The 15,418-nt window shown below is 39.8% G+C and overlaps 2 long non-coding RNA genes across 2 annotated transcripts; both read left to right on the forward strand.

Annotated features, from left to right (window-relative positions):
• The first annotated feature begins 1,410 nt into the window (after positions 1-1,410).
• LOC108527684 (uncharacterized) lies at positions 1,411-10,280 on the forward strand. Its single transcript, XR_001884891.1, has 4 exons — positions 1,411-1,474; positions 8,819-9,074; positions 9,851-9,939; positions 10,149-10,280. It is a non-coding gene; the product is annotated as an uncharacterized LOC108527684 (long non-coding RNA).
• A 79-nt stretch (positions 10,281-10,359) lies between these two features.
• LOC108527688 (uncharacterized) lies at positions 10,360-12,852 on the forward strand. The gene is made up of 3 exons (XR_001884893.1): positions 10,360-10,547; positions 11,411-11,542; positions 12,777-12,852. It is a non-coding gene; the product is annotated as an uncharacterized LOC108527688 (long non-coding RNA).
• The last annotated feature ends 2,566 nt before the right edge of the window (positions 12,853-15,418 follow it).

A 15,418-nucleotide genomic window follows, 5' to 3' on the forward strand; every position in this document is an offset into this window, starting at 1 on the left:
GAACCAGTAGGCCACACTTAGAGGGAGGTAAGGCAGGTGACTGAGGGTGTTTAGCAAGTGTTGGAGATGTGGTCTGCGATTTGGTAGTGAGGTCAGAAGTAAGAATATACCTTTGGGAATCATGCAGTGAGGATGGGAGCCAATGAGAACCTTCATGGAATAAAGATGTTCTCTGCTCACTATACTGAGCCAAGAGAACAAGCCAAGAGAGGTATTTTTGGAAATAACTTCCATTAAGTGATGGACAAGAATAGGGAAAAGACACTTTATATGAGCAAGTGGGAAAAGTTGGAGGGAAACCAACATCACAGAAACCAGGAAGAGAGGTCTCATCTTGAGAAGCAAGAATGCTTCTGGGATTACAAATAGGATGGGTGTCAAACCCAGGCCTTTGATTTGGCTAACCCTAGAAAAGACTATTTCATTTTGGGCTGATTTTTGGGTATGGTATAATATAAGAGTTCAATTTCATTCTTCTGCATGTGGATATCTAGTTTTCCCAACATTCTTTAGTGAAGAGATTGTCCTTTTCCCATCGTGTGTTTTTGGCACCTTTGTTGAAAATCAATTGACTATAAATGTGGAGGTTCATTTCTGGGCTTTCTATTCTGTTTCATTGGTCAATGTGATTTAGATTTCTACACTAAAAAGTATAAAACACTGATGAAAGAAATTGAAGAAGACACAAATAAGTAGAAACATATTCCGTGTCCACGGATTGGAAGAATTGATATTGTTAAAATGTCCACACTACCTAAAGTGATCTATAGATTTCAATGCAATCCCTATCAAAATCTGATATCATTTTTCACAGAACTGGAAAAAAATTCTAAAATTCACATGGGACCACACAAAACCCCAAACAACTGAGGCAATCTTGAGGGAAAAGAAAAAACTTGGAGGCATCACACTACTTGGTTTCAAACTGTATTTCAAGGCTATCGAGAAATGGGTCTCACATTTATTTGATGCCTTCTAAATTTAGTGCTAGATGAGACAGTATTTTGTTTTACTGAAGGCATAGAGAGAGAAAGGGAAGTGGACCCTATGGACTGGTAGAAAAAGGAAGGCAAGAGAGTGGAGAGTGTCATTGGTGTTTGTGTGTTTATTTTTGAATGACAATATTTGAGCCCATGTTGAGGAACTGGACAAGTAGCCAGTGGAAGGAGAAAACAGAGACCCTTATCATCAAAGGGAAGCCCCTGCATGGTCATGGTAGGAGGCAGGTGAAGGGGTTAACCTGCCCATGTGTCAGGGAATGTTTCTTCCAAGATGGGCGGGAAGGAAGAAAGTTTGGGTGATGGTCCAAAGAAAACTTAAGGAGTTTGGGAGGAAACTTGTGGGAGTTCTCATCAGATGTTCTCAATTTTCCCAAGGAAGTAGGTGGAGAGGTCATCTTTGAGAGTGAGGAGGCAGGGGAGGAAACAGAGCTGGAGGAGAAGGCTGGCTGCTGTGGTGAATTCCAAGACAAGGAGTAAGTATACTGTGGATGATAAAAAGAAAGGGTTACAGCCAGGCGTGGAGCCTGGCTACCAAGGTCCACCTTGTGTGTTTACTCTGCCCCAGCCCCCTTTGACGCTGATGCTGACAAGGCCAGAAGAGCCTTTCAATGCACAGATATTTATTGAAAAGGGGAGATAGTTGAAAGATAAAACTCTGAATTGCTTTTAAATAGCCAGAGAAGACTTTACTGAGGGGGAGAGAGTTTAGAGTTCTGAGAACACAGAAAATTTGAGTATTACTCAGGGATAAGATAGATCTCTCTGGAAACACATCCCTTAGTTATTTGGAGGAGTTGAGAGAAGCAACTATTATTCAATGGATTACCCAGATTCCTCTTTTTATTTCATTGTGCCACTGCCATTATTTGGTTTGTGACCCAACCTGGCTGTGTTACCAGAACTTACCTCTGATAAATGATGGATTGGGGAGTTTTTAAGTTATGTGTATTTTTCAGCTATTTGGCATTATAACTGATTGATATTTTCGTAGCAGTAAGTTTGTGTTTAATGTCATCTTCAAGCCAGGGATGAAAATTTTATTTGAAGTCTTACTTTTCAATACATTCTTACTCATCATCTTGACCTTCAACTTGTAGATGTTTCCTTATTTCTCCAGTTTTGGGGAAGAATGTCCCAGTCTAGAAATCCAACTGACTTATCTTCTTCCAATTACACATTGAAAACAGTGGTTTCCATAGACGTTTGAATGTGGGTCTATAACTCTCAGTTTATCAACTTCAATCTACTGAAGAGAAGGCTCAAGGTAGAGTATATAAAAATAACCAGTGATGTTTAGTTTGCCAATAACTGAGTTGAAACAATTAGTATCAGCTACATAATTTTTTTGCAGGACCCAGTGCAAAATAAAAATGTGGGCCCTTGTTAAAAAATTATTACAATTTCAAGACAGTGACAGCAGAGAATTAAACCAAGCATGGGACCCCTTTGAGCATGGGGCTCTGTGTGGCAGTTTGAGTCTCGTACCCACAAAGTCAGTCCTGGAAGCAATCCAAGGGCAGTAACCCAAGTTGCAGAAGCCTCACCAGCTTTCGTCATTCCTTCCTTTTCACTACTTGGTCTAAGTCCTAAGCCAGGTTCTTCTGTAACTTCCCTTGTGGAAAAGCTGAGTCAGCCCAGCGTAACACTGTTGTGATCTGTTGCCCTGTGACTGCCCTGGGACCCTGGGCAGGGAGTTGGGAGTGGGGTGATGTGGCGGATAGAGTTTGGGCAGGGGTCAACCTGGGAGCCCCATTCCAGGAAGGGATCACATGTCAGCTTCTGAAGCATTTTTAATTCTTGCCTAGAAGTGACTGCTTTCAGAACTGCCTCTGAAGTATAATCTTCTTGGCTCCTTGTTTTGTTTGTTTGTTTTTGGACGCAATCTCTCTCTGTAGCCCAGGCTGGAGTGCAGCGGTGTGATCTCAGTTCGCCTCCTGGGTTGAAGCAATTCTTCTGCCTCATCGTCCCAAGTAGCTGGGACTACAGGTGCTTGCCACCACACCCAGCTAATTTTTGTATTTTTAGTAGATGGGTTCTCACCATATTGGCCAGGCTGGTCTCAAACTCCCAGCCTCAGGTGATCTACCTGCCTTGGTCTCCCAAAGTGCTGGGATTACAGGTGTGAGTCCAGTCTAATCTTCTTGGCCTCCCAGAGTGCTGGGATTACAGGCCTGCACCTGGCCTAATCTTCTTGGTTCTTTGAAAATAAAAATCTATCAGCCAAAACAGTTTGTTCAAGTGAGGGACATCTTACCAGGAGAAAAGAGCTCACTTTGCCATTGGGCGCAATGTTCCAACTAGGAGCAAATATTTATCCAATTTGTGATCCTGTTTTCAGTGGAAACCCCTCTCCCTTCTCTGCTTTCTGATGGAGGGTATCCTAAACCCTGACTATAAAGTTTTGACTTAAGTGATTAACAACCTGATAAATCCCAACTAACTTAAAAGGTCTTGGAGTTGGGGAAGAATTCTCCATCCATGAAGGAGTTTTTGTAGTTGTCCTGGGAAACCTATCAGGGTGCCTCATCCAAGTGACAATGAGGTGGCAGGGATTTAAGATTTAAGCAAGACCATGAGTTAGAACCCTTGAGACCTGCTAAACATGAGGTGGAAACAACTGTGCAAGTTCAGAATAAGAAGTAGGGTGGAAGTGTATGAGAGGGAGGAGAATTTGTTTGGTGGGGGGCACAGCACAATCACTGGAGGGCATAGCAGAGAGGAGCTGGAAGGGTCAGGTCATCAACCTGGGAGTGCAGTGGAAAGTTTGAGGGCAGGGCATAGAGGAGGACGGAGCCAGGGCCACCAGGCAAAAGCATCGGTTACCAAGACAACATGTTTAACATTATCTCCTACATCCTCTAAGGTACTTGGGGGCCAGTGGCCTAGCAGAGCAGACCTGAGGCTGTGGTTGCTGAGACAATTGGTTGAAATGGTCATAGTTAAGGGGAAGAGCAAGAGGATGCTCTGTAGAAAGAGTGTAAAAAGATAATAATTTAGAAGAGGAAATCTATGCATTTCCAATTTTCAGTCTGATAAGTAAGCTCTTCACGGGCAGAGACAATTTACACTATTCTTGTGCTACTTTTTTTTTTTTTTTTTACTGTAGAATATATATTTTATTTTATTTATTTATTTTTATTATACTTTAAGTTCTGGGATACATGTGCAGGATGTGCAGGTTTGTTATGTAGGTATACATGTGCCATGGTGGTTTGCTGCACCCATCAACCTGTCAGTATTTTGTGGAAAAATAAGGACGCCTTTTTTCCCCCCTGAAAGATAGAATCTTGCTCTGTCACCAGGCTGGAGTGCAGTGGCACAAATCTCGGCTCACTGCAACCTCCACCTCCCGGATTCAAGTGATTTTTCTGCCTAAGCCTCCTGAATAGCTGGGACTACAGGTGCGCCACCACACCCGGCTAATTTTTGTATTTTTAGTAGAGATGGCGTGTCACCATATTGGCCAGGCTGGTCTCGGACTCCTGACCTCATGATCTGCCCGCCTCAACCTCCCAAAGGAATGCTTTTACACTGTTGGTGGGTATATACCCAAAGGATTATAAATCATTCTACTATAAAGATACATGTGCATATATGTTTATTGCAGCACTATTGACAATAGCAAAAACTTGGATCCAACCCAAATGCCCATCAATGATAGACTGGATAAAGAAAATGTGGTATATATGTGCCATGGAATACTATGCAGCCATAAAAAAGAATGAGTTCATGTCCTTTGCAGGGAGATGGATGAAGCTGGAAACCATTATTCTCAGCAAACTAACACAGGAACAGAAAACCAAACACCGCATGTTCCCACTCATAAGTGGAAGTTGAGCAATGAGAACATAGGGGCACAGGGAGGGGAACAATCACACTGGGCCTATTGGGGGCTGGGGGACAAGGAGTCTTATGCTATTCTATAGCATAGGACACCATTTTCATGCTCTCCTTCCTTCCCCCCTTGTGTTTATTATTGAAGGATAATTTAGCTACAGCAAAATGCATATATTTTGAGGCTATGACTTGATGCATTTCTGTGTATGATCTACCTGTCCAACCACCACCTGGATCAAGATATTGAACATTTCTATTCCTCTAGAAAGTTCACTAGAATACCATTTCTAGTCAATACCTACCCCTCCCACTACAGAAGAAACCACTGTTCTGACCTCTATTCCTATGGAGTAGTTTTGCCTTTCTTTGAACTTCACATCAGTGGAATCATAGAGTGAGTCCTCTTTTGTGTCTGTTTTATTATATCTGGAGAGTCATCCGTGTTGTTGTGGGTAGCAATTGTTTATTCTTTTGCATTGCTGAGTGTTATTCCCTTGTGTGACTTGTATCCCATGACTTGTTTATTTATTTTCCTGCTGATGGATATTTGTGTTGCTCTCATCCTGGGGGTATTATGAATTAAGCCACTGTGAGCTTTCTTGCATAAATCTTTTATTGTGGACATATCCTCTCTTTTCTCTTTACTCTCTTCCTATTTCACTGACTTTCCTCTCTTGATGTTCTCTGTTGGTTTCTCCTGACCTCCTCAACCTTTAAAAGTTGAGCTGTCCCACCCACAGTTCAGATCTTGACCCTCTTCACTCTCACTCATGTTTTGGATGATCTCATTCAGTCTCATGGCTTTAAATATCTTATGTTGCCTAAATTTATATCTCCATCTCAGATCTCTCATTTAAACTCCGTATTTGTACATTCAAATGTCTTTTCAATACCCCTACTTAGGTATGTAATGGGTATCTCAAACTTCATGAGACAGAAAATGACCTTCTGATTAAAACTTCATAATCTGTTCCACCCCTTGTCTTGTCCATCTCAGTTGTGGCAACTCCATCCTTCTAGGTGCTCAAGCTGAAAAAACCTGGAGCAATCATTGACTCCTCTCTGTCTCTCCCACCTAACATCCCATTCACCACAAAATCCCATGGAAACTGTCTTCAAAATACATCTTGAATCCAACCATGTCTCACCATGTCCATCGCCATCTCTCAAGGCTGGTATTTCTGTTTCAGCCTTTGTCCCTCTATACTCTTTCACAAAGAAGCCAGGATGATTCCTTTTAAAACAAAAGCCAGACCATGTCACTTATCTATTCAAAATCCTCCAAGGGCATCTCATCTTACTTAGAGTCAAAGTCAAATCCCTTCCTATGGCACATAAGGTCCAACATGACCAGGCATCCTTCACCTCTCCTCTATGCCATCTCTTCCTAGTCCTACTGTAGCCAAATTGGTCTCCTTGCTGTTTGCAAAGAAGTCAAACGTATTTCTACCTTAGGAAATTTGTTCTTGCTGTTTGCTTTTTCTGAACTGGTGTTTCTCCAGATATGTGCATAGCCTGCTCTTTTACCTTCTTCAGATGTCTGTCAAATATCATTTTATTAAGAAGGATTCCTTTGAAACAAGATCATGTCCTCTGCAGGGACTTGGATGGAGTTGGAAGTCATTAGTCTCAGTAAACTAACACAGGAACAGAAAATCAAACACTGCATGTTCTCACTTATAAGTGGGAGCTGAACAATGAGAACACATGGTCACAAGGAGGGGAACAACACACACTGGGGCCTGTTGAGAGGTGGGGTGCGGGGAGGGAGAGCATTAGGAAAAACAGCGAGTGCATGCTGGGCTTAATACCTAGGTGATGGGTTGATAAGTGCAACAAACTACCATGGCACATGTTTACCTATGTAACAAACCTGCACATCCTGCAACAGAACTTAAAGTAAAAACTAAAATTAAAAAAGAATTCCTTTGAGCACTTTGTTTAAAGCGTTCTTTTTTCATACTAAGCCATATGGAAGGATGTAACATATATTGACTTGTTTAGTTGTCAATGCCCTGTGTATTACAGATAATTTCTTAGAAAGAAATCTCTGAATATAAAAACAAGCCACTTCAAGAAATAGGCCTTTCTCCCAAATTAGGTTATAATCTTAAGGAGATTACATTTACTTTTATCCTTCACTATGCTCAGCCCAGTGATGTTAATGCTTCTTGATAAGTATTTGTGGGTTCTGTTGAATCATAGAAAAAGCAAATAGCTTAAACAAAACAACTGTAGAATAGTGGCGAAATTACTGAAGGGACTGTGGTTTTTGCCACTTATGCATGATGTAATCTTGAGCAAGTAGGTTGCTGATCCTTTCTGAGTCTCAGTTTCCTCATCTGTAAAGTGAAAGTTGTAATTCTTTTATATTTGCCTCAAGGGTAAATTCAGCATGAATGAAATATGTAAAGCAGATTATTTGATAAATGGGGTTACAGGAATCATTTTGGATAGCATTATTTTAAATGTTATATAAAAGCATATATAAACTGTAAAGTAGAGCACAAAATATGACATTAAAGTATGAAGGTATTGAATAATTGTGTCCTGGACGTCTCTATCAGTTGATGTCTCTAAGAAACATGAGTTTCTCTTCAGTCATTCCGAAGATGGATGTGTGAGCATAATGTGTTATTACATGAAGTCTCTACTTTTCTAGAACCTTCTGTTACAGGCCTCTGGTCTTTGCAAAGTGATCATTAACTTCCAGGTGGCCTCTCATTCTGACTCCGGCAATGGGCCAATTCCTTGATTCTATCTCACAATGTAACTTCCAAAGTAAATGTCTATTAAGCCTTTGTGTAAACATTCCAGACCTGTAACAAAATCAACTGAACATAAATCATACCCAAAGAAAGGGGTGTAGGAGAATGTGTAAGTTTGAAAAATGAAATAATACAGTACAGTTTCATTGTGGATCTTTGGCCTCAGTTACCTCGACTAAGACTTTCTCTGTTCTACATTACAGCTCCTCATCAGAGGTAGTGGTTTTGGTTACTTCAGTGGGCTCTGCCCAAATATAGAGAAAATAAGCCCTCCACATGAAAAGATGTAAAGATGCCTACTTGCAAGTGGGCTTAACCAACATTCTAAATAAAAGCCAGATTCTACGATCTCCTTGTCACTTACTGTATCTTGTCCATATTAAGAAGATTTGGCTAGAAGTCAAAGAAAGCAGTTATAATAGGTGTGGTTGTTTTGCTTTGGTATTCCTTCCTTCTTTATTTAGAAATGGATGGTGGATACAAGTTCTTGCCTTTATGAATTGATTTTGGAATTTCTTTTGCCTTTGGATAGAAAGATGATAAGGTAAAATGAAAGCTGTCTCTGGAGGAATGGGAAAGAGCAGAGAGAAGGTATTTAATAAAAGTTAAGGACTTTTGTTTGGTTTTTGCCTTCAAGGGCTCAGGTGCACATTCTGTCTTTGAAGCGTAAGCTTGTCAACTTGAAGATAGTTGTGCAAAACTTTAGTTTTTCCAAAATTACAACTCTGGAAGCATATGTCTAGAGTGACTCCTGTACAGAGGGGTCAACATATTTGAAGGTAGGCATTTTCAAATAGGTTTTCACATTTTTAGAGTTCAACATTTAAGCTCAGAGAACATTCTTTTCTGTATACCTAGCAGGGTCTAAAGCCATGTCATGTCCTTTTTTAAACTTTTTATTTTATGAATGAAAATATATTATCAGACTTATTCTTTCTCTCTGATGGAAATTAATGTAGAAGAAAAGATCTCAAGGGATTTTGAGGTATATACAGATGTCATAAAGTCTGATAAGCTTTGGAATGAGTTACGAGGAAAGATGGTACAGTATCCTTTTCCAGAAATTAATTTAGGATAGGTCCTCCCTGGGTGAGTTCCTTTGGCTTTGGTTCTGTCTGAATGCACAAGATGGTCAAGGAACTTTAAGACTTGCATTGTACTCCTGTGTTCACTGCTGTCATTGTCCTGCTTGTATTCCTTTGGCCATACCAGGAAGTCACTTGCAGATAGACCAAGTATGTGCTGATGGCTTTCTGTGTCCTTAAGCCCGAATGCATATGATGCCCGGAGGATGCTTCACCTATGCATGGAGCAGTCTGGAAGACACCGTAGCAAAGTTCCAGCCCCAGAGATACCTCTCAACAATGGGGGATAGAGTTGGTGATAAATTCCCCAGCTCCCTTCAGCCTCATAGGGACAGTTCTGTGGTACGTGGTATGTTCTGCACAGTCACTTCAAGGGGTGCCAGGTAAGATTGTGCCCAGTTTCCTGCAGAAGTAAACTGCTCATAAACACAGCTTAATGGCCTCCCTTCCTTCCCTACCTCTACTGGGGTTTCAGCTCCCATGTAAGTTACTTGTGCCCAAATGCTGCTCTCAGAGTTTGCTTTTGAGGGAGCCCAAGCTAAGGCAATATCCGACCTCCTCACTGAAAGAATAGCTTAGGCCAGGCATGGAATCTGCTAACCTTTTATTTTCTTGGCTCTTAACTAGAATAATTATTTAGCACTTGCTGTGTTCCAGGCATAGTTTCAAATGTGTGTGTTCTCTCTCTCTCTCTTTATGTATATATAATGTATACATACATATATGCTTTAAAAAATTCAACTCTATGAGCTATTCACATTTTATAGATAAGAAAGTAGAGACATGGGGTGGGAGGTAGGTGACTTGATCAATGTCATAAAGCCAGTAAGGCTTTGAGCCAGGATTCAAGCTCGGGCATCTGGAACCAGCATTCCTAACTACTAAGTCATCCTGCCTATTCATCTGAAAATCAACTAAAATAATGGATTTGGAAAAAAAAAAAAAAAAAAAAAGCAGCTCTAAACAAATGAAATGAACGATTGCAACTAAAACTTTCTCAGCCATATCCTTTTATGACTCTCGTGTGTTGAGAGGATTTTTAGCAAAAATAGAGATGAGCTGCATGTTCACCCCAATCACTGAAAGCCCCTTACAAATGAGTTGAACTTTATCTAAAAGGATATTATATTTTGTTACCTAATTACTGCTTGTCTTTTAGAGTCATCATGAGGAAGACCAATGTCAAGAACTTGGGAGGTTTCAGATGCAGTGGATTATAAGACGCACTGGAACAGCTGATACACTGAGGTGCCATTAAGAATTATATCACCACTGAAGTATAATCTTGCTGTAGACATGATTGCTTTGGGCGTAGGCTCCCATGTCAGTGCCAAAAATGCTAAGACTTGGAGAAAGGAGAGGAGAAAGTCAAGCTACTTCCTCTGTATGCTTTGCTGCTTGGAAAGGAGACAGAAAAACAGCAGGAAATGCTCACTTCTTCTCTTGGGATCTTTCAGGGACCTCCCACCTGAATAGGACGATTGAACTTTGCTTTGGTGAGGGATGACTTGCCGGAAGATGAAAAGCTTTGCGGTGGAACACGAGTGGTGCTCTTCACAGCTCCCAAGGCATTGCTGATGCAACATGGGGGAGACGGTGTGGTACAGGTGAGGAGGTGGGTGTGACTCCATCTCATGGCTGACAGCTTTCCTTTTCCCTGCTAGGGCAGCTCTGGCATGAGCAGTTGGGAATCAGACTCTGGGCAAAGCAGGAACAAAGAGCCTTTCTGAGTTTCCTCGACTGACTTCAATGGGGCTGTTTCTAGAGGGGCATGAAGGTGGCTGTGACTTCGTAAGCAGAATGGAAGTGATGTGATCTACACCACGCCTGGGAAAATCGGCTTAGGTGTGGCAAAGGTACAGAGTGTGAAACAGGTGGGAAAAGTAAATTCGAGATCCTGAACCTTTCCATGGCCCCCAAAGTGGAAGCCGTGGGTACAGTGAATGGAGGGGCTGCCTTCAGCTCACTTGGCGCTGTGGTGAACTGTCTCAGGGCTTGGCACATTGCCACCCTTCCAAGGCAGATGGGAAATAAACACCATTAGTACGTTGATAAGTGTTTGTTTTCCTTCAGCATTAGGTCTAAGAAAAATAAAGTGGGGAGGGTATCAAGCCCTGGAGTAAGCCTTTAAAAGGTTTCCCCTTTTGAATCTTTTATGGTTGCCTAATTATAACGGTTACAGTCACAACAGAGAGGAAAAGACTTCAATCACCCCTGGGACACATTTTGTCAAAATTACATTTAAGCACTTTTTATTTATGATCGAGAAGCATTATCTTTTATTATGCCTTTAAAGCAGTGCAGGGAAGTTGTGTGTATAAACCAAGGTGTTGCTGTGGCCTGTTGTCTTTTGTGAACTTCTGGAAAGGATCACGAAGAAGGATGCTCTGATAACTGTCTGCCAGGCAGTTTGCATAAGAGGAAAGAGGCCTTTCTGAAGATCATTAAGAATGATTCATTACTATTGGGCATACACATACATGTTGTTTTATTACTTAAAAGCATAAATCATACATTGACAAGTAATTGTGCTTATCAGACTATTTTAGGCCCTGAGAGGAGTAGAGAGGTACAAAATGTCATCATTATTCCCAAGGAAAGTCCATTTTAATTAGGGAGACAAGAACAATCACATATGCAGTAGTTAGAAGCTATACAAAAGCCTATGATTAAGTGGTGAGTTGTGAATAACAGGCTACCTATGCTGTGATTCTCTTAGTGATGACACAAGAGACATCTTGGAAGAGGCAAAGCTTGAGACAGGTCTTCAAGGATTGGTACCATCTGGACAGGTTGAAGAGGAGTAGGAGGGCTTTCAGATGTGGAGAATGGCATGCACAAAAGCACGGAGGTGAGAATACATATACGTGTCTGGGACTTCAAAAACAGACAGCCTGATTGGATTGGAGGCTTTGGGCAAATGATGAGTGAGCAATAAAATGGGAGAGAACAGGGTCAGAAGGGGCAGACAAGAGTTATCTGTCCTCATATTATGCATTCACTTCTCAACTCCATTACAAACCCACACCCAATTTTTCTGTGTTGACTATTTGAGTATTGTAATTTAAAAAGAGTAATCTGTATTCAGAGCCCTGTACTGGGTTACAGAGCCTGTCTTGGTTGAGTTTTCCCCAGAAGCAGACACAGATGGAAAGAGTCCAGAGCAAGTAGTTTACTAGGGAGATCATTCTAGGAAACTTTAGCAGAGGGGCAGGAAAGTGAGACAGGGAGGTAAAGGAAAGCAGTCAGGGAAGTGCTATTCAGATATCAACGTGGACAAATGGAGCAAAATCCCAGTGGTGAACTCTAGAAATCAGTGTATAAAATGTACCACAGAGTGAACTCATCTGGGAGGTGAGGAAGTTGGGGTATTTATCCACCAATTGCCATCACTCATTGGGTGGGGGCTGCTTGTGAGGGCATTAACTTCCTAACACTTTTGTTCCAGAAAAAATGTCCTAAGGGAGAAATTGCAAGTGTTTTTAGTAAAGAATCCTGGTCTTAATATGTCCACATCTTTAGGGTGGAAGTTAGAGCATGTGCTTCAGACCCTCTAATGAAGGACAAGTCATCTGAAGCAATGAAAAATTGTTTTCTTGGCCAAGTTTGCCTCTTCCTATTTCTTACCATTCATTACTATGGTCTGCTCTGAGGCAGAGCAAACTCTGGAAGGATGACTATAGAGTTTGGGTCGCAAATGGAAGCATCCAGGAGAGTTCTGGTTATAATAGAACTCCACCTGAGCTGATTTACTTTTAGTCCAAGGAGTTTCCAACACAGCGGCAAGGGAGATTAACAAATATGATAATGGCTCGAATTTGAAGAAGCTGGAGCAATGATTCTTTGTTGAGCTCTGGGTTTCCAGTGGAGACTATATGTCAGTGAAGTGGGCTCATGTTTCAGTTTTCATGGGGAAACCAAAATGGTCTTGTTAAAATTCAGCAAACAAAATATCCACCCACCTCCACCCCCACCACACATACCCCTTCTGTTGCCTTCCATGACACATGGCACAGGCCAGCTAGGAAATATAAAATTAATCAGTGGTTTAAATAAAGTTTTTTACTTTCTCTCTCCATCCGCAGCAACACTTTGTGCCAGTTGGATTATGATCCAGTGGGAGAAAGATCAATTAAGGCGAAACCACAGTAGAGAAAGCACTGGAGAACAACATTCATTCTTCCTTAATAAATCTTAGTTTTAAAGATTTGCTTTGGGTTTTGTTCCATTAATAAAGAAAATAAATTAAGAAGGAAAACCAACCGATATTTTGTTTTTCCATATGCCTTAGTGGAATCCTGAAGTTGTTGAATTGAATTAATGCTTGATTCTGTGAGAGGAATGGACAAAAGACATGCAGAGATTCAAGCTCCCTAAGTAATCTGGCATTTATTCATCCATCCATCCATCCATCCATCCATCCATCCATCCATCCATTCATCCATCCACCCACTCACTCACCCACTCATCTGGCCATTCACCCACCCACCTATCCTCTTACCATTAGGAAATTCTTTTATGTTAAGTGCTATAAGTGCCAATTCCTCTTTTTCAGTAAATGGAGAAGAACAATTTATATTATAAGAATTAGTGTGGATTAGATTATTTATATCGTCTTTCCTTGATTAAGGTTCATGTCTAGGTGTTTCAGACTAGCATTTTTCCTTGGGTAATTTCCACTTTCCCTTTGTAATCTGACACTTTTACTACATGTAAGGTCATAAACTGTTGTTTTGTAAAAATATTTTGACATGGATGAACAATTTGGGGTGTAGATATGAAGACATAAAAGATAACTTGAAAAAATCAGACTGATTCTAAGTTTATGTAGAGAGGTATATAATCAAGAATAATTAGTAACATTCTGATAAAGAAGGGTAGCAAGGAGTAACTATCTTGTCTATTATTAAATCTTATAAAAATTCATTAAGACAGCATGGTACAGGCATAAGAATAAAAAGATGTCATTGGAACAGAATTGAAAGTTTAGAAATCGACTTAAATACATATAATAGTTTAATATAAGGCAAAGTTTACATCTAAAATCAGTAAAGAAAGATTATTCAGGGAATGAGGACAACTAAGTAACACATCACACCCTACAGTATAAGTTCCAAATGAAAAAAATATTTAATGTAAAAAAGGAAATACTGAAAATACAAAAACATGCAAAAATTATTTTTTAATTGTAGAGGAGGGAAAAGCCATAAGTCATAAAATGAAAGATTGATTAAAGTATTTGCACCTGGCAAAAAACACCAACATCAAAGTTCAAAGATAAATGACAAGCCAGAAATAATATTTACAATTTTGTCAAAGTGTGAATTTCTCTACTCTTTAAGGAGGCACACAAACTGATAGGAAAAAGACTAGTATCAAACAAATAGCAGAAAAAGAATAGAATAGTCATGTTTATACAAAAGGAAGTTCACAAAGAAAGATCATTTACATTGCTTTACAAAGAGAAATGCAAAGTAAAGCATAAATGAGATACAATTTCACCTGTCAAATTGGCAAAGATTCAAAAGTTTGATAATGCCTGATGTTGGCCACAGTATTGGCACAAACAGGCTTTCAAATACAAATGGTGGGGACGTAAATGGCAGAAGTTAGCAAACGATGACTTGTAAGCTCAATCCAGCCTGCTGCTTGCTTTTGTACTGCCCAAGACCTAAGAACCATTTTTAAGTAGTTGAAAAAAAATCAAGATAATATTATATTGTATTGTATATTGAACATTTGCTAAGAGTAGATTTTAGATGCTCTTATTACACACACACACACACACACACACACACACACACACACGGTAGATATGGAAGGTGATGCATAGGTTAATTTGTTTGAACATGTTAATCATTTCACTATACATTTGTGTATCAAAACAATCATGTTGTATACTGTAAGTATATATCAATAAAATAAAACACTTTGTGACACATGAAAATTATGTAAAATTCAAATTTCATGCCTTAAGTTTTATTGGAACAAAATCATGTTCATTCCTTTATTTGTGTCTATGGCTGCTTTTGTGCTCCAACGGCAGGTTTGAGTAGTTGTGATAGAGACTCCATATCCTGCAAAGTTGAAAATATTTACTTTCATGCCCTCTATAGAAAAAATGTCCTTACCTGTTGCCATACAAGTTGGCAGATCCTTTTTGACCTGCTGAATCCATGTTTTCTTTTTCTACAGATACACTTGCATAAACATGATTTGACATATATCCAAGATATTCATTGTTCTATTGATTGGCAAAAGAATGATGCAGTAAATGTCTCTCAATAAAGGGCTGGCTATATAATTATAGGATATCTTCACAGTGAAATACCATGTAATTATAAAAAAGAATAGAAAATGATTCATTTATTACATTGAAATGAAATAATATTTGAAATATATTAAGTGGAAAAAGCAAGATAGAGTGGTAGGTAAGATGGAAACTACCATTTGCATAAAAATATAGGAAAAGATACGTGTACATGTATTTATACATTTGCCCACACATTTTCTCTCTCACACACACACATATAAATTATCTCCAAAGATTACATAAGAAACATTGGTTGTCAGGGTTTTCAGAGGGTAGGGTAAGTAGATTCTTAGGGCCCAAGGGCAGGAGATCGACTTTCATAAGGTTTTATACTTATTTTTAACACTTTTAGAATTTTTAACCAAGTGATTTTTATCTGTGAAAAAAGATTTTGAAAATAAGCCTCCGTTACCC

The sequence above is a fragment of the Rhinopithecus bieti genome, unplaced genomic scaffold (genome assembly GCF_001698545.2).
Source record: "Rhinopithecus bieti isolate Rb0 unplaced genomic scaffold, ASM169854v2 scaffold_8, whole genome shotgun sequence".
NCBI classification, from domain to species: Eukaryota; Metazoa; Chordata; class Mammalia; order Primates; family Cercopithecidae; genus Rhinopithecus; species Rhinopithecus bieti.